Here is an 11,755-nt window from a genome sequence, read left to right as displayed (position 1 = left end):
CATTAATATGTGAAGTCTAATGAACAAAATAAACTAACAAGCAAAATAAAGACAGACAGATAAAGAGCAGACTGAGAAATATCAGGGTGGTTACAGGGCTGGGGATGCAGGTGAAAGAGTTGAGCAAATAAGAAAATATAAGAACAAAAACCATGGAACCTGACAACATGTGGTAATTGTTGGGGATGAGAGTTCAGGAGGGTATAGAGCAGCGGTTCTCAACCTGTGGGTTGCGAACCCAGCGGGGTCGCCTAAAGCCATCGGAAAATACATAATGCATATCAGGTATTTACATTCCAAATCATAACTGTAGCAAAATTACAGTTATGATGTAACCACCAAAATTATTTTTTGGTTTGGGGTCACCGCAACATGAGGAACTGTATTGCGGGGTCATGGCATTAGAAAGGTTGAGAACCACTGGTATAGAGGGTGTAATTCATAATGATGGAGATTTGATTTGGGGTGGTGAACACACAATTCAGTGTACAGATGATGTGACCCTAAAACCTGTATAATTTTGTTAAGCAGTGTCACCCCAATAAATGTGATGAAAAAAAACATGAAAAAAATAGCCTTTACAAACTATTAATTCCATATCTTCTAGTGCTCACATGCATTATTCTAATTACATGAGGATAGAACTGGTGTTAGAGAATCGGGGTTTGATTCTGCAGACAGAGTCAGTTTCTTGAAGAAGCCATCAAGGGAGTTTGTACAGAGCTGTTCTTTTTCTTATCATAAAAGTCTTGTGGCATCTGAGGCCTTCAGTAACTGTACAGTAAATGGTGAACTTCTCTGTATCAAGATCTTGCTCTTCTAACTTTGCCATTCCTTCTTTAATGAAAAAAAAAAATGCATCAGCTAACATTTTTTTAGAAAACGTTTGGTTCTGGTTTGAGTTTCTAGGTTACTGTATTTTTTAAAATTAATTTTCTTTCTTGAGTATCTATCTAGTGATGTTAGTGGGATATTGAAATCCCCTACTATTATACTATTGATGTTGATCTCGCCCTTTATATCCATCAAAGTCTGCTTTATATATTTAGGTGCTCCTATATTAGGTGCATAGATATTTATAATAGTTATATCTTCCTGTTGGATTTCTCCCTTTATCATTATGTAGTGACCTTCTTTATCTCGTATTATATCATTTGTTTTAAAGTCCATTTTGACTGATATAAGTATTGCTACCCCAGTTTTTTTTTTCATTTCCATTTGCATGAAATGTTTTTTTTCCATCCTTTTACCTTCGGCCTATGTGCATCTTTTGTTTTAAGGTGTGTTTCTTATACACAGCATATGTACGGGTCCTGTTTTCTTATCCATGCAGCTACCTATGTCTTTTGATTAAATCATTTATTCCATTTACATTTAAGGTTATTAACGATATGTACTTGTTTATTGCCATTTTATTCTTTAAAGCTATATTCCTCTTTTGCTATATTCTTTTCCCACTTTGATCTGTTTGCAACAGGCCCCTTAACATTTCCTGCAGCATTGGTTTGGTTGTAATGAATTCCTTGAGGTTTTTTTTTTTTTTTTCTGGGAAGCTTTTTATTTCTCCTTCAATTTTAAACGATAGCCTTGCTGGATAAAGTAGTTTTGGTTGTAGGTTCTTGTTCTGCATTACTTTGAATATTTCTTGCCATTCCCTTCTGGCCTCAAGTGTTTCTGTTGAGAAGTCAGATGTCATCCTTATGGGGGCTCCTTTGTAGGTGATAACCATTTTTTCTCTAGCAGCTTTTAATATTCTCTTTATCACTTAGCTTTGGTATTTTAATTATGATGTGTCTTGGTGTAGGTCTCTTTGGGTTTCTCTTCAATGGAGTTCTCTGTGCTTCTTGAACTTGTGAGAGTTTTTCCTGCAATAATTTAGGGAAGTTTTTGGCTATGATATGATTGAACAAAGTCTCTATTCCTTGTTCTTTCTCTTCTTCTTCAGGAACCCCTATGGTGCGGATGTTATTCCTCTTCATGTTGTCACAGAGCTGTCCTAGAGTTTCTTCAGACTTTTTGAGTCTCTTTTCTTTTTTCTTCTGTGCTTCCATGCCTTTGTTCAACTTGTCCTCCAACTCACTGATTCAATCCTCAGCTTCATCCATCCTGTTTTTAATTTCTTTCATTGTGGTCTTCATTTCTGATATTGTATTTGTCACCTCCAACTGAAACTTTTTTAATATTTCAATGTCCTTTTTTATACTTGCTATTTCTTTATTTAGGTGTTCATAATGACCATCTGTTGTTGTTCTAAGATCCCTAAGCATCTTCACAATTATTATTTTGAACTCCGCATCCAGAAGTTTGGTTATTTCCGTATCACTCAGTTCATTTCCTGGAGGTTTCTCTTGTGGTTTCATTTAGATTGCACTTCTCTGTCTCCTCATTATGTCTGTGTGTTTGGGTGTTTTGTTTTAGAGCTGGTTGAGTCTAGGCTTGGTGTTCTCTGCCTCGTTTTCAATTGTGTTATTTCTAGGTCTTCTTGGGTTGGTATCAGCTATTATTTGTAATCCACTTTTGGATTTGGACGGCCTTTGAAGTCTTGATTTGTTTGTTTTCTTAACAGGGGATAGTCTTGTTTACTGATCTCAGCAGGGGGCTTATTTGAAACTGTATTCAGGAATGTGGTGGGTGTAACTTGAGACTCTGAAGGCCTCTTCTGCCAGTTTCTCTCTCTGGGGCAGGGTGTTTTCTCAGCTTCAGTATGGGGAGGTGTATTTCAGATCTCCATGGAGACCTGAGTTACTGCCCCTCCTCCCCACTTCTTGTTTTCAGTTGTGTCTTGTTGCAGTGATTGGAGCTGGAGAGATGTTTGGAGATCTGTGACCCGGAAGCACTTTAATCTTTTGTTTTGTGGAAGGATCAGCCCCTCCCCCAGCTATGGCTGCCTCCAGTACTGGATGAGCTTCTCAGGTCGTCCCCTGCATTTCTCTGCCCCTCACCGTCTGTTTCTCTCTCTCCCCTTTCTTTATGGAAGAGAAGCCAGCCCTTTCAACACACCTCATTCCCTGTTCGCCAGGCAAATGGCTGTGAGCAGTATTTTCTGCTCTTTTCCTTGGAGTGAGAGCTCTTCTGGGCTCTCAGCCTCAACCCCCCTCTGTTCCTGTAAGCAGGGGATATTCAGGCACTCCCTACCAGGTTTGTTGTGGCTTCTTCTTTGCTCCTTGGATTTTGAGAGTTGTTCTTGTAGTACAGAGTTGGTTTTTCATGGTGATTGTTCCTAAATTAGTTTGTAATCTAGTTCGGTGGTGTGAGATGGGAGTCTGTGCGTCTGCCTACTCTGCTGCCATCTTCAGGTCCCCTAACCATTTTTTTAAAGTGTACTTGAGTGGCATTAAGTATATATATTCACATTGCTGTGCAACCATCACCAACATCTGTCTGCAGAACTTTTTCATCGGGAATATCTTTTACAAGTATAAAGCACATTTACTATTTGACCCAGGAATTACACTTCTAGGAATTAATTTTATAGATATATTACCTCTGTTTTGTAACAAAGTATTATTGGAACATGCATGGCAGCATTTAATGTAACAGCAAAATATTATGAACAACCTAAATGTCTGTCAATAATGGGTGACTCTGATTAAGGTACGTCTATACAACAGAACATAAACAATACACCAGAAAGTTATCCAGGACCTATATATATCTAACAACATGGCCTCAAAGGAATAAAAGTTTTCAAAATAAAATTCTAAAATTTCTTTTAATGTTTCTTGTGTGTGTGTGTGTGTGTGTGTTTTAAATTTATTTTTAATTTATTGGGATGAATTGTTCACCAAGCCATACTGATTTCAAATGTACAACTCAATATAATACCCTCTACACAACACATTGTGCTCCCCCCACCCTACACTAAGAAATGCCAGGGTCCAGCCCTGGCGGGGATCCAGGGGTCCCACAGGAAGAGACGGCGTTGGCAAAAATCGAGTGAGAGACCCGAATTCTTTTCTTTCTCTTTATTCTCTAGTTAGCATTTACTGCCAGGCATCTCTGCCAATGGCTGGTCTAACTTTACTTTTTATGCACACACACTAAGTTACAATCACATGGTATTTTGAATACATCATTGTTTTAGTTTCACTATGGTTACATATTTCTAGATAACAGTTAATTCATATCTATAAGCTACAAGTCAGGTGGTAAGTTATTCAAAGTACAGTTATACAATAACTTGAATAGTAATAACAATATCGGTACAAACTTCTAAAAGATTAGTACTAATTAATAACTCTATTTTACTGTTGTTGTGAGTCAAGGGCGCAGAAAGAGATAGCAGACGATATCATCAAGGACTAGCAAAGGACCACCGCTTGCTCAGGCAAATAGTCTTGAGTTCATGTAGTGTCCTAATTCTTTTTCTACAAGACTACAAAAGGCTTGCTATTTAAGAAACTAACATAGCATTAAGAGTAACTTTTACTTAAAGATACATAGAGTGCACCTGCAAGATAGCTAGTAGCAACATAATATCAGAAGGCATTAATTGCTATTGCTGCTATGAATCCCACCACATTCCTCTCCTTATTCTTGGAAAATACAAAAATCTCATGAGAATGTTTTACTGAGAAAAGCCAAGCAACTGCCTTCAGTGACAAAACAAGTCTTTTAACAAAACATTCTTTACTAGCCAGCTGCACTCCTATCCAAGGCCATGCAACAGGCCACTCCACTACACTTTACCTAAGATTCTAATGTCTAGTTAAACTTTATTCATTTACTATATTCATACACTAGTTAAGTTCTAACTTTATACTTTCTAACATGATTAATAAGAAGAAATTCTCCTACAAACTTAACCCTTTATGAGGGATATCATGGCCAGCCTCTTATGTTTATGAGCCCAGTTCAAGGGGCTTACAGGCTTTTCTGTGGAACTTACACCTTCTGTCTCATTTCCAAAGAAATTACTACGAATCTACAGGGAAAGCAAGGTACTATTATCCCTGTGCCATAAATAATAGCACACACCCTGAAAAGGGGGGAATATAAGGCCAGATTAATTCAAAAGATTAAAGGAGGAAGTATCATTGTGCCTTTCCTTTGCGGTGACTGTGTCAACCCGCAGCTGTTGGTCTTCACTGCGGTGACTCTATCAACCAGTAGCCATCGATCTTCTTTTGCTGTGACTTTGTCAACCAGCAGTTGTGGATCTTCTCCTGCTATGACCTAGTTAGCCAGCATTAGTGGATTGGCTTCCGACAAAGAAAAGTCTTTTTCTGTGGCCATTTCCTCCAGCTTTTCCCTCCTCCCCCTAATACCCCTCTTTTCACTCTGGCTATTGCCACCCTGTTGATTATATCAATATATTATGTGTGTGTATGTATTTTTTTGCCTAATCTTTTTACCTTCTTTCATCCAGCCAGCCCCCTCAAACCCCTCACCTCTGACAGCTGTTCATCTGTTACTTGTGATCCTACCTCTGTTTCTATTTTGTTCCTCAGTTTATTGTGTTCATAAGATTCATGTATAAGTGAGATTATATAGTATTTGTCTTTTTCTGCCTGCCTTATTTCACTTAACATAATAATCTCCAGGTCCATTCACGGTCTCCCTAAAGGTAAGATTTCCTTCTTTTTTACAGCTGAGTAGTATTCCATTGTGTAAATGTACCACAACTTTTTGATCCACTCACCCACTGACTTTTAGTAATATCATTGTTTTAATTTGCATCTCTCTGATGATTAATGACATTGAGCATGTTTCCCTATGTCTATTGGCCATCTGTATGTCTTCTTTGGAGAAGTGTCTATTTAGGTCCTTTTTCCATTTTCTAATTAGATTGTTTGTGGGCTTTTTTGGTGTTGAATGTTATAAGTTCTTTATAAATTTTGGTTATTAACCCCTTGTCAGATGTATTGATGTGTTACATAACTTGCAAGAAATAAGACACATCAGATGAAAGTAGTGTAGCAGAGGGCTGAAACTCTTAGGCGGGATCAGCCCCAAGAAACTGCACCACTGCATATTTATTGAGTTCTAAAAGCCACAGCTTAGCAGATAAAACTAGAAAGCTACAAAAACTTTTTTTCCCACCCGTTTCATCCCCAACCCTGCATGTCTACTGTTTCCTTCATGATTAAGGACACGAGAAGAGTCAGAGTCTCAGAGCTTATTAATCATAAAGGACATCTGGTTCTTGAAGGCATTCTTCCAAGAATCCTGTGTACTTGCATTTAAGTAACCCCAGGCCAGTCTCATGTTATGGTTAACATACTCCAAGATCTCCTGTCTCCAAGTAACCCCTGCTCTGAAGTTAACTACTGTTTATATTTGTGCAGAGTCTTTTCCTTCATAGGAGAATATGTTCTCCTATATATTGGGTTATCTTTTCATTTGATGGCTTCCTTTGCCATGCAAAAGCTTTTTAGTCTGATGTAGACCCAATTGTTTATTTTTTCATTTATTTTACTTATCCAATGAGATATATCAGCAAAATATTGCTACAAGAAATATCTGAGATTCTACTGACTATGTTTTCTTCTAGGAATTTAATGGTTTCATGACTTACATTTAAGTCTTTTTTCCATTTTGAATTTATTCTTGTGTATAGTGTAATTTGGTGGTTTACTTTCATTTTTTGCTATTTCCCAACACTATTTATTGAGGAGATAATCTTTACTCTGTTGTATATACTCTTTCCTCCTTAATCAAACATTAATTGACCATAAAGCCTTGAATTTTTTTGTATTTGTTCTCTGTTCTGTTCCATTGATCTATATGCCCATTCTTATGCCAGGACCAGGCTGTTTTGATTACATTGGCCTTGTATTTTGGCTTGGTATCAGGAAGTGTGATACCTCCCACTTTGTTTTTCATTCTCAAGATTGCTGAGGCTATTTGGGTTAGTTTTTGGTTCCACATACATTTTTGGAGTATTCGAGCATTTTAGTAATGTTAATTTTTCCAATTCATAAACACAGCATATGCTTTCACATGTTTGTGTCTTCCTTGATTTCTTTTTTAAATGTCCATTAATTTTCTGAGTATGTCTTTTATTTCCCTGGTTAAATTTATCCCTAGTACTTTATTTTTTGTTGTTGTTGTTGCAATAGTGAAGGGGATTGTTTCCTTAATTTCTCTTTCTGACAGTTTATTGTTGGTGTATAAAAATGCCCCTGATTTCTGAGTATTAATTTTATATCCTGCCACTTTGCCAAATTCATTTATCAGGTCTAGTAGTTTTTTAGATGAGATTTTAGAGTTTTCTGTGTACTATATCATGTCCTCAGCAAATAATGACAGTTTTACTTCTTTTCAATTTGGATGCCTTTTATTTTTTCTTCATCTATGATTTTTTGTGGCTAGAACTATGTTGAATAAGAGTGTTGAAAGCAGACACCCCTGTCTTGCTCCTGATCTTGAGGGGATTGCTTTTAATTTTTGCTGATTTAGTATGATGTTGGCTGTCGGTTTATCATAGATGGCCTTTATTATGTTGAGGTATATTCTCTGTATTTCCACCTTGCTGAGAGTATTGATCATAAGTAGATGATAGATTTTTATCAAATGCTTTTTCTGTATCTATTGATATGATCATGTGATTTTTATCCTTTATTTTATTTACGTGATGAATTACGTTTATTGATTTGCAAATATTGTACCAGTCTTGCTTCCCTGGAATAAATCCCACTTTATCATGATGTATGACCTTTTTAATGTATTGCTGGATCTGGTTTGCTAATATTTTGTTGAGAATTTTAGCATCTATGTTCATCTGGGATATTAGTGTATAGTTTTCTTTTTTTTTTTTTTTGTAGTGTCTGTACCTGGTGTTGAAACTAGGATAATGTTTATCTTGTTAAAAAAACTTGGAAGTCTTTCCTCCTCTTGAATTTTTTGAAATTGCTTGAGAAGGATAGGTATTAACTCTTTTTTGAGTGTTTAGTAAAATTTGCCTGTGAAGTCATCTAGTTCAGGACTTTTTCTTGCTGGGAGTTTTTTGATAACTGTTTTAATTTCATTTGTTATAATCGGTCTGCTTAGGTTTTCTGATTCTTCCAGATTGAGTTTTGGAAGATTATATGTTTCTAGGAATTTATTCATTTTTTTTTTTTTTTTTTTTTGCATATAGATCTTCATAGCATTTTCTTACAATCCTCTTTATTTCTGTGATGTTGGTTGCTACTTTTTCTTCCTTTATAAAATTATTTATTTGGATCCTCTCTTTTTGTCTTGATGAGCCTGGTTAAAAGTTCATCTATTGCCTGACCTGTGGTGGCGCAGTGGATAAAGCGTCGACCTGGAAATGCTGAGGTTGCCGGTTTGAAACCCTGGGCTTGCCTGGTCAAGGCACATATGGGAGTTGATGCTTCCAGCTCCTCTCCCCCTTCTCTCTCTCTGTCTCTCCTCTCTCTGCCTCTCCCTCTCCTCTCTAAAATGAATAAATAAATAAATAAAATAAAAAAAGTTCATCTATCTTGTTTACCTTTTCAAAGAGCCAATTCTTGATTTCATTGATCTTTTGTATTTTTTTATCCTCTATGTCATTTATTTCCACTCTGATTTTTATTATTTTCTTCCTCTACTTCCTCTGGCTTTGTTTGTTGTTCTTTTTCTAGTTGTTTTAGGTGCGGGGTTAGATGGTTTATCTGAGTCTTTTCTTGATTATTAAAGTATGCCTGTAATTCTATGAACTTCCCTCTCAGGACTGGTTTCACTGTGTCCCATACAATTTTGGTTGTATGTTCATTTTCATTTGTTTCAAGGAAATTTTTTATTTTGTCCTTGATCTCATTGTTAACCCATTCGTTCTTTAATAACATACTATTTAGCCTCCAAATGTTTAAATGTTTTTCATTTTTTCTATTGTAGTTGATTTCTAGTTTCATGCCATTGTGGTCAGAGAAAATGCTTGATATAATTTCTGTTTTTTCAAATTTATTGAGACTTGTTTTGTGTCCTGACATGTGGCATATCCTAGAAAATGTACAATGAGCACTTGAAAAGAATGTATATTCTGATGCTTTGGGGTGAAGTATTCTGATGATATCAATTGAACCCAGTTGATCTAATGTGTCATTTAAGGCCGCTGTTTCTTTGTTGATTTTCTGTTTGGAGGATCTACCCACTTATCCTAGAGTGGTATTAAAATCCCCTACTACTATAGTATTGCTGTTGATCTTGCCTTTTATGTCCATCAAAATCTGCTTTATATATTAGGTGCTCCTATTTTGGGTGCATAAATATTTACAATGGCCATATCCTCTTGTTGGATCACTCCCTTTATCATTATGTAGTGGCATTCTTTGTCCTTTCCTATAGCTATTATTATTATTATTATCATTTTAATTATCATTATGGCCACACAGACAGAGAGAGGGGCAGATAGGGACAGACAGACAGGAAGGGAGAGAGATGAGAAGAATCAAGTCTTCTTTGTGGTACCTTAGTTGTTCTTTGATTGATTTCTAATATGTGAATTGACTGGGGGACTCTACCCAAGCCAGTGACCCCTTGCTCAAGCCAGCGACCTTGGGCTTCAAGCCAGCAACCATGTAATTATATCTATGATTCCACACTCATGCCAGCAACCCTGTGCTCAAGCTAGTAAGCCTGCACTCAAGCCAGATGAGCCCATGTTCAAGCTGTTTACCTTGGGGCTTTAGACCTGGGTGCTCAGAGACCCAGTCCAATTCTCTATCCACTGCCCCACTGCCTGGCTAGGCATTATGCCTTTGTTTTAATTTGTTTTTTCTTTTATTTTTCCAAAATGAGAGCTGGGGGGAGGCAGACAGACTCCTGCATGCACCTGACCAGGATCCACTTGGCATGCCCATCACAGGGTGATATTCCGCCCCTCTGGGGTGATGCTGCATTGCAATTGGAGCCATTCTAGTGCCTGACCTATGCCTTTGTTTTAAAAGCTATTTTGTCAGGACCTGAAGATGGCAATGGAGTAGGCAGATGCACAGACTCTAAGCTCACACCACCAAACTGGATTACAAATTAATTTAGGAACAATCAGCATGAAAAACCAACTCTGAACTACAAGAACAACTCTCAAAAACCAAGGAGCAAAGAAGCCACACCGAGCCTCGTAGGGATCACCGAGGAGCAGAGGTCTCCCCTTCTTACAGGAATGAAGGGAGGGGGAGTGAGGCTGAGAGCCCAGAAGGGCTCTCACTCCAAAGAAAACAGCAGAAAATATCGCTCACAGCCACTTGCCCAGGGACCTGGAAATGAGGTTTGTTAAAAGGGCTGGCTTGTCTTCCAAAAGGAAAGGGGAGAAGGAGAGACAGAAGGTGAGGGGCAGAGGAATGCATGGGATGACCTGAGAAGCTAACTCATCCAGTGTTGGAGGTGGCCATAGCTAAGGGAGGGGTTGATAATTTCACACAAAACAAGACTAAAGTGGTTCTGGGTAACCTATCTCCAGACATCTCTCCAGCTCCAATCAGCACAACAAGACACAGCTGAAAACAAGAATTGGGGAGGAGGGGCAGTAACTCAGGTCTCCATGGAGATCTGAAATACACCTCCCCATACTGAAGCTGAGAAAACACCCTGCCCCCGGAGAGAGAAACTGGCAGAAGAGGCCTTCAGAGTCTCAGGTTACACCCACCGCATTCCTGGATACAGTTTCAAGTAAAGCCCCCTGCTGAGATCAGTAAACAAGAGTACCACTATGTTAAGAAAACTGAGAAGAAAACAAACAAATCAAGACTTCAAAGTGGCTCTACTAGAAAAACCAAATCGGACAGTGGATTACAAATAACAACTGATTCCAACACAAGACCTAGAAATTACACAACTGAAAATTGGAGGCAGACAACACCAAACCTAGACTCAAACAGCTCTACAAACAAAACACCCAAACACACAGACATAATGAGAAGACAGAGAAGTGCAACCCAAATGAAACCACAATAGAGACCTCCAGAAAAAGAACAAAGTGATATGGAAATAACCAAACTTCTGGATGCAGAGTTTAAAATAATGATTGTGAGGATGCTCAAGGATCTTAGAACAACAACAGATGATCATTACAAACACCTAAATAAAGAAATAGCAAGTATAAAAAAGGACATTGAAATATTTAAAAAGTTTCAGTTGGAGGTGACAAATACAATATCAGAAATAAAGACCGCAATGGAAGGAATTAAAAACAGGATGGATGAAGCTGAGGATTGAATCAGTGAGTTGGAGGACAAGTTGAACAAAGGCATGGAAGCAGAGAAGAAAAAAGAAAAGAAACTCAAAAAGTCTGAAGAAACTCTAGGACAGCTCTGTGACAACATGAAAAGAAAAAACATCCGTACCATAGGGGTTCCTGAAGAAGAAGAGAAAGAACAAGGAATAGAGACTTTGTTCAATCATATCATAGCCGAAAACTTCCCTAAATTATTGCAGAAAAAACACTCACAAGTTCAAGAAGCACAGAAAACTCCATTAAAGAGAAACCCAAAGAGACCTACACCAAGACACATCATAATTAAAATACCAAAGCTAAGTGATAAAGAGAATATTAAAAGCTGCTAGAGAAAAACAGGCTATCACTTACAAAGGAGCCCCCATAAGGATGACATCTGACTTCTCAACAGAAACACTTGAGGCCAGAAGGGAATGGCAAGAAATATTCAAAGTAATGCAGAACAAGAACGTACAACCAAGACTACTTTATCCAGAAAAGCTATCATTTAAAATTGAAGGAGAAATAAAAAACAGTGGATTTTTATCCAGAAAAAAACAAACAAACAAAAAATCTCAAGGAATTCATTACAACCAAACCAACGCTGCAGGAAATGTT

Source organism: Saccopteryx leptura, chromosome X (genome assembly GCF_036850995.1).
Source record: "Saccopteryx leptura isolate mSacLep1 chromosome X, mSacLep1_pri_phased_curated, whole genome shotgun sequence".
Lineage (NCBI taxonomy): Eukaryota > Metazoa > Chordata > Mammalia > Chiroptera > Emballonuridae > Saccopteryx > Saccopteryx leptura.
Note: the sequence above shows the minus strand (reverse complement) of the source record.